Source organism: Procambarus clarkii, chromosome 70 (assembly GCF_040958095.1).
Source record: "Procambarus clarkii isolate CNS0578487 chromosome 70, FALCON_Pclarkii_2.0, whole genome shotgun sequence".
NCBI classification, from domain to species: Eukaryota; Metazoa; Arthropoda; class Malacostraca; order Decapoda; family Cambaridae; genus Procambarus; species Procambarus clarkii.
In genome coordinates, this window is record NC_091219.1 from 30,813,713 (window position 1) to 30,841,220 (window position 27,508).

Below are 27,508 nucleotides of genomic sequence, written 5' to 3' on the forward strand. Positions count from 1 at the left end.
TCCTGCAGCACGCTGGAATGGTAACTTGTTAGCAAATGACGACAAGGAAGAGAGGAGAGGGGTTAAGACTGGTGTGTGTGTGTGTGTGTGTTCCTCTAGGATGGTGATAGATAAAAGGTCGGTAGAGCGGCGGCCTCACTTTTTGCAGAGCCCGGCGTTCGCTTCCCGGCGGTAGTGTTTGGCTCCTTCCTTCACTCTGTCGCCATGTCCATTCTAAACCCCATCTTGCGATAACAGCTTCGAGGTTTCTAATGATAACCACCTTAAGTTGCCTCTCCTGCCCCCCTTCCCAGGCGTTCCATTCCCCTGGAGCTGAGAAACACCCGGGTGGGAGCTCCAGTGGCTATCTCCCAATGAATCATTTATCTTACCAAGTTTGGAATATATAATGAAACGAAAGTGCACGAACCTTACACCAGGAAGCTGACTGGCTGACCGGGGATCGAGGAGGGAGTGGTGGGAAGGGAACGATGGATGGAAGGGAGGAGGGGGGATGATGATTGGGGAAGTGGGAGAGGTCTTGGGTGGGGCGCTCTGGGTCCGGGAAAGAAACACCGGGGAACAGATGGATGCCGTGAGAGAGAAAGGAGGCGTGTGGCGCCAAAAAAGGTTCCCGTGAAACATATATACATTTAGCAAGGTTGTGGGTGGGATGAGAGGGGGGGCTGATCCATCGCTGGATTATCCCACGGCCGCCACGACAAATGAGATACTCTTAAATTAAGTGGTGGGATACGTTATAAAATTCGCGAGAGGCTTCTTGGTTGGACAGATGAGTGGGCGAGGGCGTGGGCGTGGTGGCTCTTGATATTAGCTCTTGGCGTGGGCGTGGTGGCTCTTGATGTTAGCTCTTGGCGTGGGCGTGGTGGCTCTTGATGTTAACTCTTGGCGAGGGTGTGGCGACTATGATATTGATATGAGCTACGTGTGGCCAGTCAGATACCAAGAAGACCACCACTCCTTACAACCCCCACCTCCCTCCACCACAACCCCACCACAACGCCTACCTCCCGCTCCACCCCTCCACCACCACTAACCCCACCACTACCTTCCCTATACCCCACCCAAGAACCCCCCACTCCGTCCCTAACACCACTACTCCACCAGTCTTCAGAGGCATTGTTACAAGATGTAAATCTTGAACAATCCCGTGAAGGTTGTGGCCGAGTAATTACAGGACCGCTCCTAGAGAGACTCTAAGATTACCTGCGTCATTATCATTACTATTGTTGTTGTTATTAGTTAGACATACCATCGTATACCTCTCATATCATTATTGTAATTTACTTTGCGAATAATTAGTAGTTGTTTGGCATTTTGCGAGTACACTTAGAGGATGACCTGCAGCCAGCGAGGTCACTTACTGAGAGAGAGAGAGAGGGGTTGTATTCAACAGGTATAAGTCATGATCACTGAGGTTACCTATATACGTCAATCATTACAAACTACTGATGAACTTCTGGCTTCTTCCTTATTTTCCTACGCACACACACACACACACACACACACACACACACACACACACACACACACACACACACACACACACACACACACACACACACACATACATACACACACACACACAAAGATGCGGGACCAAAGAGCCAAAGCTCAACCCCCGCAAGCACAAATAGGTGAGTACACACACACACACACACACACACACACACACACACACACACACGCACACACACACACACACACACACACACACACACACACACACACAAGCGAAGTATTGTCATCAACGTGGTGACCCAGTTGCAGCCTGTCAGTCACAGATCAATATTCACACATCACCGTCCATCACGCGCCCAACATTGTTTTTTTATTTGTTTTTTTTTGTTTTTGTTTTTGTATTAACACATTTAGGTACACGTGTATTAGTGCAGCTGCCCTAGACTATATGAAGGGGAGTACAGTGTGTGTCAAGAACTAGCTGCCCTAGACTATATGAAGGGGAGTACAGTGTGTGTCAAGAACTAGCTGCCCTAGACTATATGAAGGGGAGTACAGTGTGTGTCAAAAAGCTAGCTACGTGATGCTAAAAATCCCCATCACACAGGATGGTTAGTGATACAGAGGCATGTGATAGGCAGTCTGCACTTACAGACTCTGAGGTGCATTATGAGGATATCATCATCTTCTTGAGGTTATCTTGAGATGATTTCGGGGCTTTAGTGTCCCCGCGGCCCAGTCCTCGACCAGGCCTCCACCCCCAGGGAGCAGCCCGTGACAGCTGACTAACACCCAGGTACCTATTTTACTGCTAGGTAACAGGGGCATAGGGTGAAAGAAACTCTGCCCATTGTCATCAACACAAGAGTGAATAAGATAGCCAGCGACCCCCAACGAGCTTAATTCCACGCAGAAAGCCACCGTCTAATCTCACATAAAAATGGAACGAGTGATTATTAGCCGTCTTAACAGCCTAGTTACCCTGGAATCACCTATAAGCATGGAATATTATAATAACCCAGATAAAAACGACTCCCAAACAACCGCTCGCCGCGTTAAATGCGGAAATTCAACCGGGACTTCAAAACAGATTTCCACGCGAGCGCATCGGCCAAGAACCCGGCCATCCTGAATTCAATTGTCTGGCGTGTTACTGTCGGCGGGCCCTGGTGCGGTCATCAGGTACACGGCCGGACCCCCCACGCTAACACACGCACTCACAGCCCTCCACGACACACACACACAGCTAACACGAATGCAACTTGCTTTCCAGAGAGAGAGATTCGTAATTCCGGGAAGCATGATGCATATATCTGAATATGTTATGATGGGGTGGGAGGGGGAGGCTGAGGGTGGTCCTTATGAGCTGTAGTGGGGAGAGGTTGAGGGTGGGGGTGATGGGGTGAGGGTGGTCTTGTGGTGGGGGTGATGGGGTGAGGGTGGTCTTGTGGTGGGGGAGATGGGCTGAGATATACTGAATGTTGTCCTCTGTGTGTAGGAGGGGGTGGAGGGGGTGAGAGATATTTACAGGCTGGTATTGAGATATCCTAGTGAGAGGAAAAGGGGGTGAATACACCTGTGTCAAAAGGCCTTCAGTATTTTGTATACAATGATCATAGCCCCTATGCTCCTTCTCATCAGTTGTAAAATTGACATTGACAAGACTGTAAGAAGCACGCACTCCTGTTAAGGGAGGGGAATATGCTTAAGGGGGGGGACTGCACGAAGGGGGAAGGGGACTGCAGTATTTGGCTGGGGTTGACATGAACACGACCCTACGTCATAATTACTGTGTCACTTTAAATGATCTTGTATATTAATGGTGGCGAGGAGGGGTTGTGCGTGGCTTTGGGGGGGGGGAGCGGGGGGATAGGAAAAGGTGGATAGGGAGGGGAAAGACCGATATGGGAAAGGAGGAGAGTGGAACGAGGAATATAGGAGGGAAGGAGGAGAAGAATAGCAGAGTTGGAATGGTGATGAGAAAAGGAGCCTGGTGAGGAAAACTGTGAGGAGAGAGAGAGAGAGAGAGAGAGAGAGAGAGAGAGAGAGAGAGAGAGAGAGAGAGAGAGAGAGAAAGAGAGAAAGAGAGAAAGAGAGAAAGAGAGAAAGAGCGAAAGAGAGAGAGAGAGAGATGAAACGTTTCATGATAGATTTCATGAAACGGACACAGAGAAGGATCTAGGAGTTGATATCACATCAACCCTGTCTCCTGAAGCCCACATCAAAAGAATAACATCAGCGGCGTATGCGAGGCTGGCTAACATCAGAACTACCTTCAGGAACCCGTGTAAGGAATCACTCAGAACCTTGTACACCACATATGTAACACCAATCCTGGAGTATGCGGCCCAGCATGGAGCCCGTACCTTGTCAAGCACAAGACGAAGCTGGAAAAAGTTCAGAGGTATGCCACTAGGCTAGTCCCAGAACTAACAGGCATGAGTTACAAGGACAGGCTGCGTGAAATGCACGTCACGACACTGGAAGACAGAAGAATAAGGGCAGACATGATCACTACCTACAAAATTCTCAGAGGGATTGACAGGGTAGATAAGGATAACTGTTTAACACGGGTGGGACACGAACAAGAAGACACAGGTGGAAACTGAGTACCCAAATGAGCCACAGAGACGTTAGTAAGAACATTTTCAGTGTCAGAGTAGTTAACAGGTGGAATGCATTAGGCAGTGATGTGGTGGAGGCTGACTCCATATACAGTTTCAAGTGTAGATATGATAGAGTCCAGTAGGCTCAGGAACCTGTACACCAGTTGATGACGGTTGAGAGGCGGGACCAAAGAGCCAGAGCTCAACCCCTGCAAGCACAACTAGGTGAGTACAACAACAACTAGGTTAGTACACACACACACACACACACACACACACACACACACACACACACACACACACACACACACACACACTACATAATTATTCTCATTTTCCAGATGGTTGAGCGGAGACTGGTCAGGGAGTGTGGCGGGCCGGGGTGTCACTCCCCAGAGACACGGACACTCCCCAGACAAAGGAGAAGGGCACATCAAGGTAAGCTTCCCTCACACCCTTAATTCTTTTGTGACCAAGAAGGGAGGGAGGGAGGGAGGGAGGGAGGGAGGGAGGGAGGGAGGGAGGGAGGGAGAGAGGGAGACAAAAACCCCAAGGTAGCGAAAGCAGTCTCGGTAGTTTGTGTGTGCACGACTCTGACATTTAACTGGACGAGGCTGTTGCTCAGGGGGTGTCGCTCCCCCCTCCACCCCCCCCCCTCCTCGCAGGTCACGCCTGCACAAGCCACTCCCACCTCTCCTCTCCTCCTGGCTTTGACCACACCTTCTCTCATCACGCCCACCAATCCCTGCCCGACTCCCCCGGAGATGTGAGCCAATGATAAACAAGGATGCGTGATAAATAGACCAATCCAGGGGAGATCGTGACTCCACTGACCAATGGGCAGGGAGGGATACAGATCTCTGAACAGACAACCACACCCACCATGACGTGCCCAGCCAGCCAAGCAGTCAGCAAGTGGGACAGCCAGCCACTGAGGCAGGCAGCCAGCCAGCCACTGAGGCAGGCAGCCAGCCACTGAGGCAGGCAGCCAGCCAGCCACTGAGGCAGGCAGCCAGCCAGCCACTGAGGCAGCCAGCCACTGAGGCAGCCAGCCAGCCAGCCACTGAGGCAGCCAGCCACTGAGGCAGGCAGCCAGCCAGCCAGTGAGGCAGGCAGCCAGCCAGCCAGCCAGTGAGGCAAGCAGGCAGCCAGCCAGCCAGTGAGGCAGGCAGCCAGCCAGCCAGCCAGTGAGGCAAGGAGGCAGCCAGCCAGCCAGCCAGTGTGGCAGGCAGCCAGCCAGCCAGTGAGGCAGGCAGCCAGCCAGTAAGGTCCACTGAACAATAAGGCACACTTAACAATGAGGCACACTTAAACAGCACACCGTCAGTGGTGTATGCAAAACTAACACTCAAAATAGCTTTGAGGAATACGAGGCCTTGAGAGCACCTTGTACTTACACACTCTTGTATAACACCGTACACACTCTTGTATAACACCGTACACACTCTTGTATAACACCGTACACACTCTTGTATAACACCGTACACACTCTTGTATAACACCGTACACACTCTTGTATAACACCGTACACACTCTTGTATAACACCGTACACACTCTTGTATAACACCGTACACACACATGTATGACACCGTACACACTCTTGTATAACACCGTACACACTCTTGTATAACACCGTACACACTCTTGTATAACACCGTACACACACTTCACCCGAGTCACAACTCCTACAGCAACACAAAGTCAAACTATGAAAATCGGTTGAGGTTAAAGGAGTTTGGCCGGACTTCACTTTAACCTAACTAAAGTGAGTTTCCTACAGATGTTCTTGAGACATGATAGCGACATGCAAGATACTTACGAGAATAACGTGAGTGAGTAAGGACGAAATGTTCCACGTAATGGATGGTAGAATGAGAAGATATGAAAGAAAACAATTTTCAAAGGGATATCAGAAGATAACGTTCTGATTTTATATTGATTTATATACATAAATCAGATAACGTTCTAATTTTTATTAAGAATTGATTTTATATTGAATTCGCGTTGAATGAGATACGAGGAAAGGTTTTCTCCCCAGTGTTAAAGGCCGACGTGTGTGGGTTGAGTTCTACCCTCAGTAAGTCTTATTGAGGCTTGAGTCTTACCCTCAGACCAACGAAACAAAATATATAAGTAATTCTTTCCTTCACCACCACCCCCTTCTTTCTCCTCCACCTTCTTCCCCTCCTCCCCCTTCCCCTCCTTCCCTTCCTCCTCCCCCAGCCGTGTTCTTAATTCTGATGTTAATCTGAATAAAATGATAATTTCTTCGTTAGCAGAGATTTACAAGTAGTGGGGACGGGCTCTGCTGCCCACCACCTGCCATCCCTCTTCTGGCCCCGTCACCATCTTGTCATAACGGCAGCCATCACCGCTCCACACACGCACGCACACACACACACACACACACACACACACACACACACACACACACACACACACACACACACACACACACACACACACACACACACATACACACACGAACCTGACGACGTTTCTGTCTGTCTGGACCTTTATCAAGTCGTAACTGATAAGGGTCCAGGAAGCATCCCGTCACATCCATTTCATGTGTCATAAAAGTAATTGCGTGTACGTCTGGTAACATACTACATGTGTAAAGGAAGAAATGTATATGTTTATCACTCAGAATGTTCGGTAATATGTTTATTATTTGTGACGTGTGTCTATATACATATATGAACACGTTGTACTGAACGGGGTGAGAATAGCTTGAGCTGCCTCATCCCTTTGTGTCTATTAATACCTCAATAAACCTATTTTTTTAATCTGAATTTCATATGTTTGTTGGCTGATAGGTGTCCATCCCCCACTATTGCGACATTCAATGCAAATCACAAGATATTCGGGATTGACTGGACGAGACGGGCGATATGTACCCCTTGTCTGACACGATCAGGAAGGCCGCCTAGTGGTCGAGGCGAAACAGGTGTAATGTCGACTGCTGTGCATACCTGGAGTGGCTGCTACGAGTCCTATATTCTGCAAGGCCGGCCAGGGGCCAGATTCACGAAAGCACTTACGCAAATACTTACGAACGTGTACATCTTTCTTCAATCTTTGACGGCTTTGGTTACATTTATTAAACAGTTTACAAGCATGAAAACTTACCAATCAACTGGTATTATTGTTATAAACAGCCTCCTGGTGCTTCGGAGCTCATTAACTGTTTAATAATTGTAAACAAAGCCGCCAAAGATTGAGAAAAGATGTACAGGTTCGTAAGTGCTTGCGTAAGTGCTTTCGTGAATCTGGCCGGCCAGGAATCCCCAGGAAGGACGTCACTGCCACATAACATCGCTATTTAACATGTGCTTCCTTATGCTACTTTAGACATATACCTGGTAACGTTAGCCACATGTGCCACACGCGATGTGATGCACCTAACACTCATACTTACATAAATGGAGAGATCGAGAACAACTCAAAACGACCGACTGTGCATTGGAGGTATAGGTTAAGTAATAATTGTAATTACGAAGCAATAAGATGCTTATCTTAACATACTAAGAAGGTTAGGTAAGGTCGGTGTTTTCTATGAAGCTTTTCAAGGTAAACTGAAATATTCACAATAAATTAGTATGTCACATATGCACGTATTAAATAAGTCAATATTGACTATAAGAAATTGCGAGAACGGGTTGCATTTTTGTCCGCTGATTTAAACAAACAACTCATAGAGCTTCTCAGTGTATTTAGCAACCGGGAGACACATGCCTTCATGAAGGACCAACACAGCTTCTCAACACGCACAAGAGAAATAATTTCACTTTGCTGATCCGAGCCAGAAATGAAGTGTAAACTCATCCTAAAGTGTGGATATGGTGTGAGCAATTATTACCACTATGCACAAGTGTACAGTTCACAGTGTATTAACAGAAATCACAATAGCGTGATTTGCATATAAGAACATTTTGGAGCAATACGCTGGGGACCGAACCCATGACTCTGACCACCGGTCGGTAATACATGTCTCTGAAACCCAGAGGTGTAAGTTCGATCCTACTTTATTGCCCCAAACGTTTCTCAGTTATGCGTTCTTAACCCTCTTCCACTATGCCTCCGTGTTATGCTATCATTCGCTTTAACTAGTTAGTCACCTGGGCTCGAGGAGACTCGAACCGCAGACCCCACGTGTGTGAGGCCGAAGCTTTATCTACCGAGCTATTGAGTGGTCTTAATAAGAAAATTGACTTGACAATCGTCTAGGATGGACCGAAACGTCGTCGTCCCTTCACTTTGTAATGTGTGGTCTGGTCAACTTAATAAGTTATGATTCCAGAAGCAACTATACTACTACCAAGCTGGAATTGTTGACTTGCCCTGACTACGGTTGAAACTCAGAGGAATTGGTGAGCCACGGCCGCGCCATATAAATTGTCATCCACACTTCCATGGATGACATGTCGTGTTGAAACTGACTCTCATCTTCTCTTCTTGCTCTGAGGTATTCATCCTTGTCTTTTCTGGCTATCTGTCTATTTCCAAGTGTTGTAAAGAGTCATTCATATCTTTATGTCTGTTAATGTACTCGCTACTTCACAGTAACTTTGGGAGAGAGATGTTAATGACGAATAGAAAACCAAGCGGAAAACCCGCTCAGAAGACGAGAAGAGCAGATGTATGAGGCGAGATGCTCGGGTGGGGGTCCTGGGGTGGGGGGGTCCTGGGGTGGGGGGTCCTGGGGTGGGGGTCCTGGGGTAGGGGTCCTGGAGTGGGGGTCCTGGGGTGTGGGGTCCTGGGGTGGGGGTCCTGGGGTGGTGGTCCTGGGCTGGGGGGTCCTGGGGTGGGGGTCCTGGGGTGGGGGTCCTTGGGCATGGGGGGGAGGAGGAGGAGGGGCCTGATCACCTGATAACGATTTAGGAAAGTGATGATGCAAGGCCAAGAAGAGCGACTCCACACCCATAAAAACTGTGGTCAGGCGTTCTGTGGACTTGTACACACCTTCTGCGCCATGTGAGGCTGGCTGACACGGCGGACATCGTGACGTCATTTGTTATTGTCACGTGACTCAGTGGTGAAAGACACAAACAAAAGTAGAAAAGAGTTCAGTTCCGTTGTTGTGTACTGGTGAAAGTGCTGCAGCTCTGGATATTTTACAGCTATAATTTGACCAGAAATATATTAGCAGAATTTAGAATTTTTCAGCTGAGAAGATGCACATCATTGTGTGTTTATCATGTAATACTGTTGTTGTAATACTGTTAAGTTACTACTGTATTACAGTTGCATGTGTGAGGCTCAGTGACACCTGTGGCAACTTTTGGGACGACAGATGTTGATTGTTGCAAGGGAGGAGGAGGAGGAGGAGGAGAGATAAGGGTGAAAGAGGGAGAGAGAGGGAGAAAGCGAACAAGCAAAGGCTTATATATATCTTATATAACCTGCGAGAGTAGTTCATATATAAGATGCGCATCACCGAAGATTCACAGGTTTCAATCAACACACTCCAGGGTTGACAACCAGCTGCCCATTGCGGTGTGTTTGCTAATGGCTGACATACATATATACATATATATATTTACATGTACTCAAGACGGGGGGTAATAATGTTTGATACGTGACCTGAGATCAGCGCACCGTGAGTGACGACGACCATAAACACAGAGATTATATTTACCGGCCGGCCAAAATGGGGAGAGTGGGCGGGGGGGGGGGGGAGAGTGGGCGGAGAAATTGGGAGAGTTGGTGGTGGGGGAGATGGTGGTGGTGGGGGACAGGTACTTGCCTGTAACAGGGACTACAGGTGTGTGAACTGTTTATACCCCCGCCAACTATAGCCTTGAAGTACCTGTTGTGTTATAACGGAACTCTCCTGGCGGATAACGAAGTCTTTGTCGAACCTTAACGTTATGGCGGCAGGTGGAGGGGCAGGTGGGGGGGGCAGGTGGAGGGGCAGGTGGGGGGCAGGTGGAGGGGCAGGTGGGGGGGCAGGTGGGGGGGCAGGTGGAGGGGCAGGTGGAGGGGCAGGTGGGTGGACAATGAAGATGGGTGGAGGGGGGTGGAGGCTGGGGTTGGCGTGGGTGGCGTTGACGAGCAAGATGTATCTGATAAGGTGACTGCCGCCGTCAACACGCTCCACGCTCCCGTGACCACAAGCACCCCAACGCTCTCCCACGCCCCATCCCCCTTACCCTTACCCTCCCCAAGCACCCCTTACCCCTCCCCACGCCTACCCATGCCTTTTAACTTGCTTGCCCGCCGCCACTCCCATGCACCAGTCGTGGGAAGGCCACACAGGTCCCAGGTTGGTGCTGCCAGAGTCGACACATCACTCTGTGTATACTGTCACACGCCTCGGCTTGATATACTCTTTGAGCATACCTGGGCGAGCTGCTCGATATACGCCCTGACTGAGCATACTTCTACCTGACATACTTGACGGCTCTATGTACCTTAGAGCGACAAGCAAGTAAATTACGACTTTATTTGTTATTAAAGAAGAGTACAGAGGCGTTGTAACAAGGTTAATGAACTTGAAGACATTTAACAACATATTTAACATATTCTTCTTCGATATGGAAGTTTAACATTTATATCCCAGGTAATATAAACACATGGACCGTGAGAGTGGTATTGAGCTCCTCCCCTTGAGCCACGCCTTCCTGTTGACAGTGCACTTGGCCACGCCCACCCGCAGCCACGCCCACCCGCAGCCACTCCCACCCGCAGCCACTCCCACCCGCAGCCACGCCCACCCGCAGCCACGCCCACCCGCAGCCACGCCCACCCGCAGCCACGCCCACCCGCAGCCACGCCCACCTCCCTTACTGCTCCACCAGCATCACTCTCGCCTCATCAGCTCACTCATTGGTCAGTTTCGACTAGCTCACACTTCCAGCGGCGCCGTCATTGGTCAGTTTCTAACAAAAGCCACGCCCACTGTCACCGATTACTGGTCCCCTTTCCATTGTAGCCACGCCCACTGTGCCCATTACTTACCCAGTTTCCGTTTTAGGCCGACCGCTCCCCCCCCCCCCCCCCCCCCCCCCGCCCCTTGTTCTATCCTGTAATGAACGTTCCACTCACACCGTTAAATAATTCATTCATTCTATCCGGGGACAGGCAGCCATGTTAGGCTTATATCTAGGTCCCCCCCCCACCCCCAGGGGGTCGAACCCCTGACCCTCCCCAAGATGCAACACCACAACAAGTTGCTAAACTACTAGATAAGCAGCATTAGGTGATAGGAAACGCGCCCAATCATTTCTGTCCTGGCTGGGAATCGAACTCTAAATTCCCGATTGTGAGTCAAGAACGAAGCCCACTGTACTACCGGGACTCTCCCGTCCATTGCCACACAATGGACGCGTCATCCTGTGGTCCCGGGTTCGATCCCGGGCGCCGGCGAGAAACAATGGGCAGAGTTTCTTTCACCCTGATGCCCCTGTTACCTAACAGTAAATAGATACCTGGGAGTTAGTCAGCTGTCACGGGCTGCTTCCTAGGGGGTGGAGGCCTGGTCGAGGACCGGGCCGCGGGGACACTAAAGCCCCGAAATCATCTCAAGATTAGTATGACACTCTTATGTGTCATACTAATCTGTTGTGCTGTAACTTGCTGTGAACTCAATTATAATTACTAAGAGCTGTGAATAAAGTTTTTGGTGTGATAGATTTGACAACCTGTCAACCCGGGACGACCTCCGTCCACACAGGAGCGGGGTCCCTCCAAGGACGACCTCCGTCCTCACAACCTCCGTCCTCACAGCTCCCGAGGACGACCTCCGGCCACACAGCCCCCGAGGACGACCTCCGTCCTCACAGCCCCCGAGGACGACCTCCGTCCTCACAGCCTCCGAGGACGACCTCCGTCCTCACAGCCCCCGAGGACGACCTCCGTCCTCACAGCCTCCGAGGACGACCTCCGGCCACACAGCCCCCGAGGACGACCTCCGGCCACACAGCCCCCGAGGACGACCTCCGGCCACACAGCCCCCGAGGACGACCTCCGTCCTCACAGCCTCCGAGGACGACCTCCGTCCACACAGCCCCCGAGGACGACCTCCGTCCTCACAGCCCCCGAGGACGACCTCCGTCCTCACAGCCTCCGAGGACGACCTCCGGCCACACAGCCCCCGAGGACGACCTCCGGCCACACAGCCCCCGAGGACGACCTCCGGCCACACAGCCTCCGAGGACGACCTCCGGCCACACAGCCCCCGAGGACGACCTCCGAGGACGAGAACGGCACACACACACAAACAAGTCAAAACTGACAAAAGATGATGGAAGAGATGTACTGGACACAAGAGCAGCCCGGGGCGACCAGTGCGCCCTCTCGGGGAAACAAGGAAGCGAGGGGTGAGCTGTGATGGCGTGCGAGCAGGGTCGTAAAGCCTTAACGAGGAGGCGGGGATGGATAACGAGGTGGGGGGGCGAGGGGATGAAGATTCCCAGCCTCCTCTACCTCAGCTGAGACACCTTGAGACTCGCCTCTCTACCTCCGTCTCGGGTCAGTAGCAACGTGACATTCCCTCGTGCGAACAAATCGATGAAAATAATCACCCACTATTTAGACAACACGAGGAAATGTAGACTGTATATTTCGATCCCAACTCGGGATCCTCTTCAGCAGTGAGCGAGAATAATGTTATTGCTTTAGATTCAGCTACACGGAACAAAACGTTCCAAAGTAGCACGGGCTATGGTGAGCCCGTAGTGGACTTACCTGGCACAGGAGCGGGGCTGGGGGGCGAGAATAATGGCTCTAGTTGCTTTTATGGCGTCAAGTGTCCTGGGTAGAGGTGTAAGCATTTAGTAATACCCTCCTTGCTACATGTTGACCAGACCACACACTAGAAAGTGAAGGGACGACGACGTTTCGGTCCGTCCTGGACCATTCTCAAGTCGATTGTGACTTGAGAATGGTCCAGGACGGACCGAAACGTCGTCGTCCCTTCACCTTCTAGTGTGTGGTCTGGTCAGCATATTTCAGCCACGTTACTACGACTCCTCGTCAAAACCTTGCTACATAATAGTTCACCACATCAGGTAACCACGACCCTGAAGCAGATATTACCATTTGAACTATTGTTTATAAAAGTAGGTTCTACTATTTTTTCTTTTGAAGCCGCAGTGGTGGAGATACATTATATTATAATAATCCCTTATAACTGTGTGATCGGTCTTGTTTATAAGAACATAAGAACAAAGGTAACTACCGAAGGCCCATTGGTCCATACGAGGCAGCTCTTATATATAACCACCCAATCCCACTCATTATATCCCAATTATATAATGCTGAGCTTTCCTAGCCATATCTAGCAGATCTCTTGTGTTGGATGATGCAGGGGTTTAGATCCCTGCCTGCTTGGCCATCATAAACTTGATAACAACCCTGGAAACACAAACCGAAACTGTCTCTATTTTCCGCTTGTTACAACTTGTAATAAAGTTGTTACATCTTCGCTTAACGGGTTTATGACGTATTAGAACGTTGTTACAACTTGCTATATTGGTTGTTATAACTGGTTAGGAAGTGTTAAAACTTGTTCGAACGTTGCACCAACGTCGTAGTTTCGGTGTGTGTTTGGCGGGAATTACCACCAGAAATGTAGGTGAGGCTAGACTCTGGCGCCCGTAGCTTTATCTTTCTTCTGTTAGACGTTTACTAATTTATTTCCGACTTGATTTGGGTAACTGACAATTTATTTTGTCTTACCCACCTTGCTTACGTCCTTAGCGGCGTGCTCTAAGTTAGAATTATATAGAAAGCCCAAGCTTGGGTTGTCTATATAGTTCTGACTTAGAACACACCGCTAACGACTTGAGCAAAATGGGTAAAACAAAATTCATTTTTAGTGAAACAGTTTCGCATAACCAGCAGTAACTACAGCAGCAATGCAGCAGCAACAGCAACATTTGCAACAACAGCAGCATTACCATCTGAAGCAGCAACAGCAACAATAGCTGTTGTTGCAGCAAAATCAGCAAAAAAGCAGCAAAATCAACAGCAGCAATAGCAGCAACAACAGCAGCAGCAGCAGCATCAGCAGCAGCAACAGCAGCAGCGGGCGGCGAGCTTTGCCCCCAAAGAACCATGAAAACAAGCCTGGAGATTATGGCGGCTTAGTCAGCGTGAAGGCAGGTCAGAATGCATAAATAACACAGAAGATCCAAGTCCCAGCAACCCAGCAGCTGCGAGCACCCACCTTGGACCTAGCACCCAGCTGCGTATCCCAAACTTAAGCCCACTTACGGATGCAACCCAGCAAGCGAGCCAGCGACGTCGAATGGGGGTTTTCGTTTCATGGGATCAGGCGATTAAGCGCATTCTTGCATACATTAGAGTCGTGGACGACATAGTTCAGCATCGCATCGGATGGGAGTGGATAGAATGGATCGGAGCGATGGGATCGTCCGTCCATCTCTGTCTTTAGGTGACCCGGGTCTTGTGTGAGGCCAGATTCCGATCACCTGGTTGATGAGGTTCTGGGAGTTCTTCTACTCCCCAAGCCCGGGCCGAGGCCAGGCTCGACTTGTAAGAGTTTGGTCCACCAGGCTCTTGGTCCACCAGGCTGTTGGTCCACCAGGCTGTTGGTCCACCACCTGTACGACAGAAACCCGTCCTCTCTTCCTACGTTTCTAATCAGGCAAAACGATTTTTTATATACATCAGCGACGGAAAGATAGCTGTTAAACATCGCCAGAGACCCGCAACGGTCCAATAAATATGGATTGATAAGCCGGACGGTCCAGTAATCATCATCTTACATGCAGAGCAGAGTAATAAACATCAGATTTATACAAATCTTCTTCATAAACATCGTTTCAGCCAAAGAAATGTTCTGTATATAATCTTCGGCTCACGCACATAACTGCTGAGTAACTACCGTATACGACGCTGGTCTTACTAAACACTGGCTAGACATGTGAGTGTTTAGCAAACATCGTTTAGGACGTGGGGGCTATATACTTAACATTATATATATGGCACAAACTGTAAACTGCGTATTGAGTATTGTCCAAGACATGAGAGTTGGTCAATAAAATAGGACAAGACACATGGGACTGGTCAATAAAGAGCTAGACACATGGGACTGGTCAATAAAGAGCTAGACACATGGGACTGGTCAATAAAGAGCTAGACACATGGGACTGGTCAATAAAGAGCTAGACACATGGGACTGGTCAATAAACACCTACCAAGAATGATGATTGGGCTAATGGAATATCACGTGGAGGTGACCAAGGGGGAAGGGGGGGGGAGCAGGTGTGGGAATCACATCTGTACTTAATTGCTATGGACAAAGAGTTCCCCTCCCCCCCCCCCCCGGGTTCACACACCTGGCTGGTCTTGGTCCCTCGCTTCCTTCATATTCGTCTTCGTCATTCTTCTCCTGCTTCTCTCGTTACAGATTTGGCAACACGCGTGCACATATACACACGCGCGCGCGCGCGAGGACACACTGATGCCTCTTAATCTCATCTCTGATAATTTCAAACTCTTCCAAGACTGCTCGGTTTTCTGCTAGCTCTCCTACTTCAGGGACTTCCTCTCGTTCCATTGTGAAGACCTCCTGGTATATCTTGTTGAGTTATTCACACACCTCTTTGTCATTCTCTGTGTACCTGTTCTCAGTTTCATCACCTGGTCTTTCACTGTTGTTTTCCTCCTGATATGACTGCGGAGCAGTTTTGGTTCGGTCTTGATTTGCTGTGTCATTTTCGTACTGTCTCTAAAACTGAGGTACTCATTCCTGGTCCTCCAGTGTATCTCTGCCCTCTTGTGTTCTCTTATTTCTATAGTTCCTCTATGACCTTGTATATAACTGCCTTGCTCCCTCGCATGCTCGATTAAACCATAGATTTCTCTTTTGCTTTTCACTTTTCCATTTGGGCTCATTTACTGCCACTTGTGTGACATAATTCACCATGTCTTGTACTGACTTGACTCTGATTTCTGTTTACCGTGGTATTTGTGCTAGAATTTTTTTCATCTTATAGTTCCCTTTAGATACGCCAGCCCTTTGTTTTCTAGTTATTTATTATTATTATTATTATTTATTATTATTATTATTATTATTATTACAGATTACCTGTAACTCGACAATACTCCCAGGCAGGGCGAGACGTATGGGCAAGTCTCCTTACACCCATTCCTCCACTGTTCTGTTCACACCTCTGTTCACCTCTGTGCCTCTGTTCACCTAGCAGTGATTAGGAACCTCTGTGTTAGTCGACTGTTGTGGGTGGCATCCTGGAGGATGGTCAAATGCTGCATATATCCCAGGTATACCCGAATTTCCCACAACACCCCAAGGCCCAGCACGAGGAAAATAGTCACACGGCTACACATAAAGTATATGGTAAGGTAAAGAAACTAGCGCCGCGAGGCCACTGCAACCAGTGGGCCGGAAGGTCCCAAAGTCCAAAAAAGGTTTCACGCCCGAAGTCAAAGAGTGGGTTCACGCCCAAAGTCAAAGAGTGGGTTCACGCCCGAAGTCAAAGAGTGGGTTCACGCCCGAAGTCAAAGAGCGGGTTCACGCTCGAAGTCAAAGAGTGGGTTCACGCCCGAAGTCAAAGTGTGGGTTCACGCTCGAAGTCAAAGAGTGGGTTCACGCCCGAAGTCAAAGAGTGGGTTCACGCCCGAAGTCAAAGAGTGGGTTCACGCCCGAAGTCAAAGTGTGGGTTCACGCCCGAAGTCAAAGAGCGGGTTCACGCTCGAAGTCAAAGAGCGGGTTCACGCTCGAAGTCAAAAAGTGGGTTCACGCCCGAAGTCAAAGTGTGGGTTCACGCCCGAAGTCAAAGAGCGGGTTCACGCTCGAAGTCAAAGAGTGGGTTCACGCCCGAAGTCAAAGAGTGGGTTCACGCTCGAAGTCAAAGAGTGGGTTCACGCTCGAAGTCAAAGAGTGGGTTCACGCTCGAAGTCAAAGAGTGGGTTCACGCCCGAAGTCAAAGAGTGGGTTCACGCCCGAAGTCAAAGTGTGGGTTCACGCCCGAAGTCAAAGAGCGGGTTCACGCTCGAAGTCAAAGAGTGGGTTCACGCCCGAAGTCAAAGAGTGGGTTCATACCCAAAGTAACTACTACTACAATAACAATACACTGTGGTCATTCATTCCATTGGGAGCTTCCAACTTAACTTCCCTTATGTCTGACTTGTTGAGAGTGAATATCAGATTGAGTCATCCCTTGAATTGAGCCTTGAAGAATATCAGATCTTCCCTTCTCATTCTTGTGGGTCCCTTGACGTGTTGGTTTAGGATATTTATTTTTGCCGCGTTCAGTAGTTTAGCTCTCCATGTATCTGGTCCTCCATGTGGGTCTCTGTTCTCCCAGTCTATCTTCCCGTGGGTGAAGTCTCCCATGATTAGTAGTCTGGATCCGTTCCTGCTAGCGACAGAAGGTGCTCTCTATATTATATTAATGTTAGCCATGTTCCTTCTAGCATATTCCTGTCTAAGTCTTCTGTTATTTGGTGCAGGTTATATATTAATATACTATTATTAGTTGTTCTCCAACTGCCACGGTGTCTGTTAGGTAGTCGCTGAACCCTTCACAGCCCTGGATAACCATCTCCTCAAAACTCTAGTCCGTTCTTATCAGTCGAGCCACTCAACCTCCTCCCCTTCCTTCCCTCTCTTCCCTTACCACATAGTATTCCTGTGAAAACACTGCATTTGTTATGGCGTTTGTTAATTTTGTTAAATTTTGTTAGAAAAGCGGGGTCCAAGAGCTAAGAGCTCGATCCTGCAGGTACTCTTGTTGCTTGACAGGCGGTGAAAGGTGATAGGTCAGGATGTGAGAGACGAGAGGAATATAAGGGGAACCATAGCTGGCGATTGGCTGACCGCTAAGACTGACCCCGAATCCTTTCACAGCAACTGACACGCCCACGTCAAATCAACGAGTCACGCTGCGCTGATTGGTTGAAAGAGAGCTGTTCCATGTTGGCGGTGATTGGACCACATAATAGCCTCGTTTGACCTCTGACCTCGCGTCGTCCCTACCCGCCGCCGCTGACCACGCCCAGTCCTGGGAATGGGGTCAACTGTGCTGGTGGCAGCCGTGGTGGTCGCCATCATGGCGGCGATGGTGGTGAGGGCGGCGATGGTGGTGAGGGCGGCGATGGTGGTGAAGGCGGCGATGGTGGTGATGGTGGTGATGATGGTGGTGATGGCGGCGATGGTGGTGATGGCGGCGATGGTGGTGATGGCGGCGATGGTGGTGATGGTGGTGAGGGCGGCATTAGTGAGGGTATGAAGAGGGTGGAGGACAATAGAGGTGGTTATACAGTCCGTCCTTGTCGGCCTGTGTTGTGGTCGCCCTGAGGGAGCTCCCACTAGAGGGACAAGGCCAGGTTTTAATATTCCTTGATAACACGGATAGAAATTGAGTAGAGACGCCTACCGTAGCCTAGCCTAGCTTAGCTTAGCTTATCCTAGTCTAGCCTAGCATACTCCAACCTATCCGTTGTCATCAATCTCTATCCGATTGATGACAAGCTTAAAACGATATAATCATTATTCCCAGGAGCGCAGGCGAAAGGATACGTATTAATTTCTACTTTGAAAATATTAGAGGGACTGGTTCTTAATCTGCACACGGAAATAAGTCAGTACGAGACCAGGAGGCATAAATGCAAATTAGTCCCGTTGAAAAGCAATGGTGCAATAGATACGTCGAGAGAGAATTGTGAACATCAAGGTCCCAGACTGTTCAACACCCCCTCTACACAGAAGGAGAAAAACTTGCCGAGGTCTCACGGTGTTCAGAAGAAAACTTAGCAAACACCTCTAAAGGATACCTGATCAACCAGGCTGTGAATCATACGTCAGGCTGCGGGCAGCCGGGTCCAACAGTCTGGTTGACCAGACCACCAACCAGGAGGCCTGGTCAGAGACCGGGCCGCGGGGACGTTGATCTCCGGAACTAACACAAGGTAACCACACAGTAACCCATTTGATGAGAGATGGTGAAGGTGGAGGTGATAGTGACGGAGGAAGGAAGGGTGGAGGCGAAGAGTCGCCGTCACTGGTACAAACGGATGGTCAGAGGTCAGTATATTAGGAGTCACTGCGTGTGGTCCATTAAAGCAGTGTCTACAGTTTCGTATCCATAAAGTTGGTCCTTCGTCTTCTCTTACTCCCACGGTAACACTCCCACAGACACCCCACGAGACCGTTTCTACGAGACCGCTTCCACGAGACCCTTATGTTCCTGTGAACAACACCACTTGGACTAGTCAGTACACCGAGGGGTCTTGCTTCATGCATGTCTGCGTTCGATCCTCGATGCTCCAATTAGTTGGGTATCATTCCTTCCCACCGACCTATTCCAGCTGTCCTCATATGCTACCCATGTCCTATATAATCATACTGGCTTAGTGTTTTCTCCTCAATTACCTCACCTTGCCACTTTTTTAAATAGATAAAATTTCCCCGCTCAGTAGTTAATAACCTTAGAATAAAACCAATTATCAACCTAATCTCAAAATAGAGCACCACAAACAGTCCTGGAATGGCAGTTTATGAACAGCGTCACGGGGGGGATGGGGGGTAAACACAAGCTGGAAATTCGTTCCAGAAGATGACTATTGAGTGATTACAAGCAAAGTGTGTGGAGTGGGTTCCTTGGATTAATGAGTGACAGTAACGTATGACCACAGCTGAAGGGTGGACAACTCGCAGCTTCCAGTGAGCACAAGTCGAGGAGGTCGCCACAGAAGAGAGAAAGTGGAGCACCTTTGAGGTGGCAGGTCAATTAGGTCAGGTCAACTGGGCAGGGAAAGAGCAGCTTTCCTCCTGGAAAGTAGAATTGAATGTGTGTGTTGAAGGTGAAGTTCATGTTGCTTGAGCGTAGCTAATCTCCTCATTCCCCTTCATTACCTATTCCTCCCCATCCTCCTCCAGCCAACCAACCACTCCCCCGCGGCCCCGCCCCACAGCACCGCCCCACTGCCCCGCCCCACCACTCGAGCGGGTGCGCGATAAGGGACAGGGCCCCGGCAGGTAGCGTCCGTGGCCGCCACACACCTCCCCGTAAAACCATGATTTGTGGCGGCGGCCGGCACTGCCTCTCCCGTGTCCTGGCCGCCTATCTTCTATCTCCCCCCCCCCCCCTGAACCCGAGTCTCCACCCACCCACTCTTACCTGTGTACAATCTCCAGTGTAGATTGCTATAAGTACCAGTATGGGCAGAGATAAAGTCAGGAAGGAGCAATGGAACATGTTACGATATAGGCTTATAGCCTATATGTAGAGGCGCAGGTATATATACAATATAGATATATATCCTGGTATATTGCAGATTAAGCCTGTGGAAGCCATGACCTAATAGGTATAATCACCCCATTAGGTCATCTTGGACCCACATGCTAAATGTAAAAATGAACCACACGAATCAAAAGCCCGAATGAACAAATGTGAACTACACACGGAAGGCGTTCATTGTTCATTTAACCAATGTGAACTCTTGGATTCGTGAACCCATGGGCCGAGCGGACAGCACGCTGGACTTGTGATCCTGTGGTCCCGGGTTCGATCCCGGGCGCCGGCGAGAAACAATGGGGAGAGTTTCTTTCACCCTATGCCCGTTACCTAGCAGTAAAATAGGTACCTGGGTGTTAGTCAGCTGTCACGGGCTGCTTCCTGGGGGTGGAGGCCTGGTCGAGGACCGGGCCGCGGGGACACTAAAGCCCCGAAATCATCTCAAGATAACCTCAAGATGGGTAAACAGTCAACACTGACCAATGTAACATCATGAGAGACAAAACACCAGGCAGGGGGCGGGGGGGGGGGGGGGGATAGTGTGAATTACCTGTGAACGATTTCAATAGTTCTATCGCGGCCTGACCTGGTCCCCCCCCTTAACTGGTGAGTGCCTGGTACCTGAGGCCCCGGAGGACCACAGGCACCACCGTGCGGTGCTGTGGTCACCAGGCCAACCTCTGGCCGTCTCTTCCACCTGGTGAACCTTGGTCAGGTCATTAGGCAAGGAATACAAGCAATAGCAGGAAAATGAAGGAGGCGAAGCAAGAGGCGACCAGGCAAGAGGAGGACAGGCAAGAGGCGGCCAGGCAAGAGGCGACCAGGCAAGAGGAGGACAGGCAAGAGGCGACCAGGCAAGAGGAGGACAGGCAAGAGGCGGCCAGGCAAGTGGTCCACCGAAGAGCGCCACAACGTGACCCGTTGTGGCTGCAGCTCGGCTCATTAATCCCGGGTTACTGAACCAGATGCCTGGAGTAGTGTGTGGACGCGTCCTCCTCTCTATTACACTCACAATAATGGAGGATTTCTATACCTGCCTCTATTCCCTCTCCCTCTCTCCCTCTCAATCCCTGCCAGCCTAGCCGTGGCTCCGTGCCCCGGGCAGCGATGACGGTTGGGCACGGGGGCGTGGAGTGGAACCATCGGGCTGGGATGATGTAGGGAGGTGTCTCTCCGCCCCTCCCCCCACCTGCTACACCTTAGCATAAGAATAGTCAATTTGTAGAGTGTGTAGGGGGGGGGGGATCCACCTCTCCCCCTCCCCCCCCCCATCACTCCACTATGAATGGGAGGAGTAGCACACTCGCCCTACGCTTCGCGAGCGATTTACATTGGGTTCGAAACCTAGACCGGGAAGATTGACTGGGCACCCATACTTAACTGTTTGCCACTATTCACCCAGTAGTAATTGGGTACCTGGTTGTTAATCGACTGGCGGGTCGTGTTCCAGGGGAACTAGTAGGGCGAGGCTTACCATGAGCTTTGGGAAGGGAAAGCTCTCAGCCTGCTAACAGGAGTCAGCAGTCATCTGACTCCTGTTAGCAGGAGTCAGATGGCCCTCCTGTGTAAAGAGAGAGAGAGAGGGGGGGGGGGGGAGTATACAGTATACTAGGTTATAGCCTTATATAGTGTCCCAGTATACTGAGGTTGTTAACATGTGTCGAGCAGTGTCTTAAGACGCTCGCCAGATACATTTCTCCAGTTAATACACCAGCAAGGTTCACCACGAGCATAACTATCACAATCATCACCATTATCATCACCAACACCATCATCAGTCAACAGTGGCTGCATCGCCATCATCATCAACAGTCAGCAGCATCACTATCATCAGCAGTCTCCAGCAGCAGCATCAGCAGCATCACTATCATCAGCAGTCTCCAGCAGCAGCATCAGCAGCATCACGAACAGTCTCCATCATCACCATCACCACTATCACCATCAGCAGCAACAGTCACCTGAAGGTGGAGGCTGGATTCATCTGCGTGATCGTGACCATCCTATCTTGACCAAGTCGAAATTATCGATGCTTCATACACTTAATACCTCCCCCCCCCTCCCCTCCCCCCCCCACACACACACACCACCCTCACGCACCCTTCCCGACAAAATCCTCTCACACTCATCACCGCACCTCCCCCACACCCTTCACCACACCCCACCCCACACCCTTCACCACACACCACCCCACACCCTACACCACCCCACACCCTTCACCACACACCACCCCACACCCTTCACCACACACCACCCCACACCCTGCACCACACACCACCCCACACCCTTCACCACACCCCCACACCCTTCACCACACACCACCCCACACCCTTCACCACACACCACCCCACACCCTTCACCACACACCACCCCACACCCTGCACCACACACCACCCCACACCCTTCACCACACCCCCACACCCTTCACCACACACCACCCCACACCCTTCACCACACACCACCCCACACCCTTCACCACACACCACCCCACACCCTGCACCACACACCACCCCACACCCTTCACCACACCCCCACACCCTTCACCACACACCACCCCACACCCTTCACCACACCCCCACACCCTGCACCACCCACTGGTCAGAACCAACTGGTTATAAGACCCGGAAGATCCGAATCCACTGGTCCTAAGATCCACATAATAAGAAGTTACTAATGCCAAGACCCAGAGGATCAGAGCCCACCAGTCCCGAGACTCTTGAGGCTCAGCAAAAGAGAGCAAGAGCCAGGTGGGTCAGGATGGGTTGTTGAGGCGGACGCAGGGATGAGGGCGCGACCCCAACTAGTTATGCCCCGGTATTCATCTTTTGGGGACGAATTTGGGGGAGGAATTTAACACTTAAAGAGAGAATCTGGCGCCAGGAAGGTCAAGAGGCTCGCGTGGCCGCTCACTCCTGGTGGTAACTGCACCATTTATTGAACGTTAACCTCGGGCTCTTTACCACTTGGCCACCATCAAGGTATTAATACACATATTTCGCCCCTATATTACACACAGAAATCATAATAGCGTGATGCATCAAATGAACGAATTCACAAGGGGCCGTGACGAGGGTTCGAACCTACGTCCAAGAGGATCCCAGACTCAGTCGTCCAGGCGTAGCTCAGTCGATTAAGGCAGAGTCTGGGATCCTCTCGGACGTAGGTTCGAGCCCTCGTCACGGCCCTTGTAGATTTGTTCATTCGCCGCTATATGTTTATAAAGGACCTGGCTTTTACCATAAGGGGATATCCCTGATAGGACTTACAAGAGGCGATTTTTTTTAGTTAGTAACAGTTGATTGACAGTTAAGAGGCTGGCCGAAAGAGCAGAGCTCAACTCCTCGCACGCACAACTAGGTGAATGCACACCCACCCAGGAAGCAGCCCGTAACATGTCTTAACTCCCAGGTACCTATTTATTGCTGGGTGAACAGGGGCATCAGAGTGAACGAAAGTCTGCCCATTTGTTTCCGCCTCCGCCGGAGATCGAACCCGAAACCTTAAGGCTACGAATCCCGAGCATGTCCACTCTGCCGTCAGGCCCCACGAGAGAGAGAGAAAGAGAGAGGAAGAGAGGAAGAGAGAGAGAGAGAGACGGGAGGGGGGAAATGATGGCAGGAAGGGAACAGGAAGCATATGATTGGTAGTGAGAGGTAGGTCGACCGAACAGTTTATGGAGAGCTTGCTGCTGGGAAAGATGCAGAGACCGCACATTGTTGAACCTCTGCTCGGCCATTGTTCGAGCCTAGCCACCACTTGCCTGCCCTTTGTAGCAGTACTGGTTATGTTAATTCTTGGCTTCAGCCTCGGCCGGACGCAGGTTACACCAAGATCCATGAAAAGACTTGGCCAAATGGAAGATTGGTGCGTCGACGAGGCCCTGAATACAACAAGTGCTTCCCACTAATATATGAGAGGGTCTGTAAGGAGAGGAGGGGGGATGGGATGGAGAGAGAGGGAGAGGGAGAGAGAGGAGGCAGGAGGCAGGAGAAGGTAGTGGAGGTGTATATCACTTATCTGTTACACATACAGGGAATTAATCAGAGCAACATTTCGGTAGAGGTTTCACTGAGTGCTGAATCAGTTTCAGGAATATTCTATTATTAAATAAACGAATGGCAAAAAGCTTTCGATTATTTGAGTGTCAGTTATTCTAGGGCGGTGAATCAGAACACGACAGAATACCAGAATCGACAGTGGAGGGGGGGAGGGGTAGGGGAAGTGAGGGACCGCCAGGAACGGAGCGGTGAATCAGCTGGCCAGTCAGTATTTACAGGAGAAAACGCGCGCCAAAATAGAAAAATATACGGTGACGTCACGTGGTCGGTGTTTACCTTGCGTTTTGGCGCGCAGGGAGATTATTTATGATCTCGTGTTTTGTGGGCTGTCCTTAAACTACCGGCGATTGAGTGCGAAATGGCACTGTGATTCATGCGTCAGACTGCGAACAATGACGTTTAAATGCCTGGATGAACAGACCACCAACCAAGAGGCAGGGGTCAGAGACCGGGCAGCGGGGAATATTGATCCTCGGGGCCTACTCCAGACCCGACCAAACCTATCACCGGAAGCAACTGTAAACATAATACAAACAGGATAACATTGCCGGCACGTACAAAGCTGGCACGTATAAACAGTCTTCAAGGGACCTGGATGAAGACTCACTCGGAACCTGTACAAGACTTGTACAGGTTCCCGTTCAGTAATAATATAGAGCCTATAGACAGACAAATCAACAAAAGATCACAATCTTGGGACAAAGTTCTTATATCTCTCTCCAGAATATCATTAATCTTTCCGTTGTGACACATTCAGGCTACTTGTCCAGCATCAGTCCTTATCTCAGTATATATACATTAATCAGCGGCCAGTCAAGGCCACAATGGGTGAGGGTGTGATGAGACATTAACTTGCCCACATACTTTACACTTAAGTGTCATTATCATCACAAACTCTCCCATATTCCCAGTAAAATTTGTACCCCAAGCCTGAGTCGAGTGTGTGTACACACAATCACTCCAAGCATGTCTCCTTTTACCATAAGTGAAATTGGTATTTTGACTCACAGGCAGTGTTGCATGATGACTCACAGGCAGTGTTGCATGATGACTCACAGGCAGTGTTGCATGATGACTCACAGGCAGTGTTGCATGATGACTCACTGGCAGTGTTGCATGATGACTCACTGGCAGTGTTGCATGATGACTCACTGGCAGTGTTGCATGATGACTCACAGGCAGTGTTGCATGATGACTCACTGGCAGTGTTGCATGATGACTCACTGGCAGTGTTGCATGATGACTCACAGGCAGTGTTGCATGATGACTCACAGGCAGTGTTGCATGATGACTCACAGGCAGTGTTGCATGATGACTCACAGGCAGTGTTGCATGATGACTCACAGGCAGTGTTGCATGATGACTCACAGGCAGTGTTGCATGATGACTCACAGGCAGTGTTGCATGATGACTCACAGGCAGTGTTGCATGATGACTCACTGGCAGTGTTGCATGATGACTCACAGGCAGTGTTGCATGATGACTCACAGGCAGTGTTGCATGGTTTTCTCATAGATGGGATCCACATGAATTTCACTTTGTAACCTTTCATCTGTTTATCATTTATCCTTTTCTTGTAATCCTCAACTATGGACATGAAGATTGCTCGACACACCAAGTAAGAGTCTCCGTTCCTGGGCTCACCACAGCTAACGGGAGCCTCCGTTCCTGTGCTCAACACAGCTAACGGGAGCCTCCGTTCCTGTGCTCACCACAGCTAACGGGAGCCTCCGTTGCTGTGCTCACCACAGCTAACGGCAGCCTCCGTTGCTGTGCTCACCACAGCTAACGGGAGCCTCCGTTGCTGTGCTCACCACAGCTAACGGCAGCCTCCGTTGCTGTGCTCACCACAGCTAACGGCAGCCTCCGTTGCTGTGCTCACCACAGCTAACGGCAGCCTTCGCTATGAAAATACGCGTTGACTCAGCCCTGGTCATAAAAATGCCACTGTTGCGATATTTATATCTCACGCTCACATGTTTATTCTCTCTCTCTCTCTCTCTCTCTCTCTCTCTCTCTCTCTCTCTCTCTCTCTCTCTCTCTCTCTCTCTCTCTCTCTCTCTCTCTCTCTCTCTCTCTCTCTCTCTCTCTCTCTCTCTCTCCCTCCCTCCCTCTCTCCCTCCCCCCCCCACTCCATGTATCTACACATGTCTGGACGACAGGCGATGTAGCCCTAAACAGGTGAATAGCACACACCTGTATCATTCCCAGACCTCGAGTGATATCCCCCACATCCCCCTTACCTCTCCCCCCCTACTCCTCCCCCACTTCCCCCTTACCTATCCCCCCCCCCTCCTCCTCCCCCACGCGGCATCAGGCGACCATATGCGACCCGGTATTAAGACGGCTATACATTAATACCTCTTACAGCAGCCGTGTTGTGTACACCGCCTGGACCCTGCCTCTATGTCCGCCTCCTGTAACCTCTCTCCCAAACTGAGCTTGAATTGTCATTATTTTGATTACTCTAAATTATTATTATTTAATTATATATCTGATAGGGGAACTATCAGAGAAGCGCCAAGCCATTACGACTATATAGCACTGGGAAGGGGTCAGGATAACGATTTTGGGATGGGACGGGGGGGGGGGAAGGAATGGTGCCCAATCACTTGGACGGTCGGGGATTAAACGCCGACCTGCATGAAGCAAGATCGTCGCTCTACCGTCCAGCCCAAGTGGTTGGGTAAAAAGAGGTTCCTCGCCTGAGGAAGGTCACATCACTCGAGTAGAGACGGAATATAGGAAACCTGACCACGACATAAGAGATTATCGGCATCGACCAAAGAGAACATGTTGAGCACAGGACAAAGCAGACCTCAGACAACATGGATAGAGAGAGTCACAGGTGAGGCACAGGTGAGGCACAGGTGAGGCACAGGTGAGGCACAGGTGAGGCACAGGTGAGGCACAGGTGAGTCACAGGTGAGTCACAGGTGTGGCACAGGTGAGTCACAGGTGAGGCACAGGCGAGTCACAGGTGAGTCACAGGTGAGGCACAGGTGAGGCACAGGTGAGGCACAGGTGAGTCACAGGTGAGTCACAGGCGAGTCACAGGTGAGTCACAGGTGAGTCACAGGTGAGGCACAGGTGAGGCACAGGTGAGGCACAGGTGAGGCACAGGTGAGGCACAGGTGAGTCACAGGTGAGGCA

At 50.2% G+C, this 27,508-nt stretch overlaps 1 protein-coding gene across 1 annotated transcript in view; it reads right to left on the bottom strand.

Moving 5' to 3' along the window:
• The window catches only part of Ser (protein serrate), a 213,059-nt gene that overhangs the window by 84,621 nt on the left and 100,930 nt on the right, over positions 1 to 27,508 (bottom strand). The window lies entirely within an intron of this gene.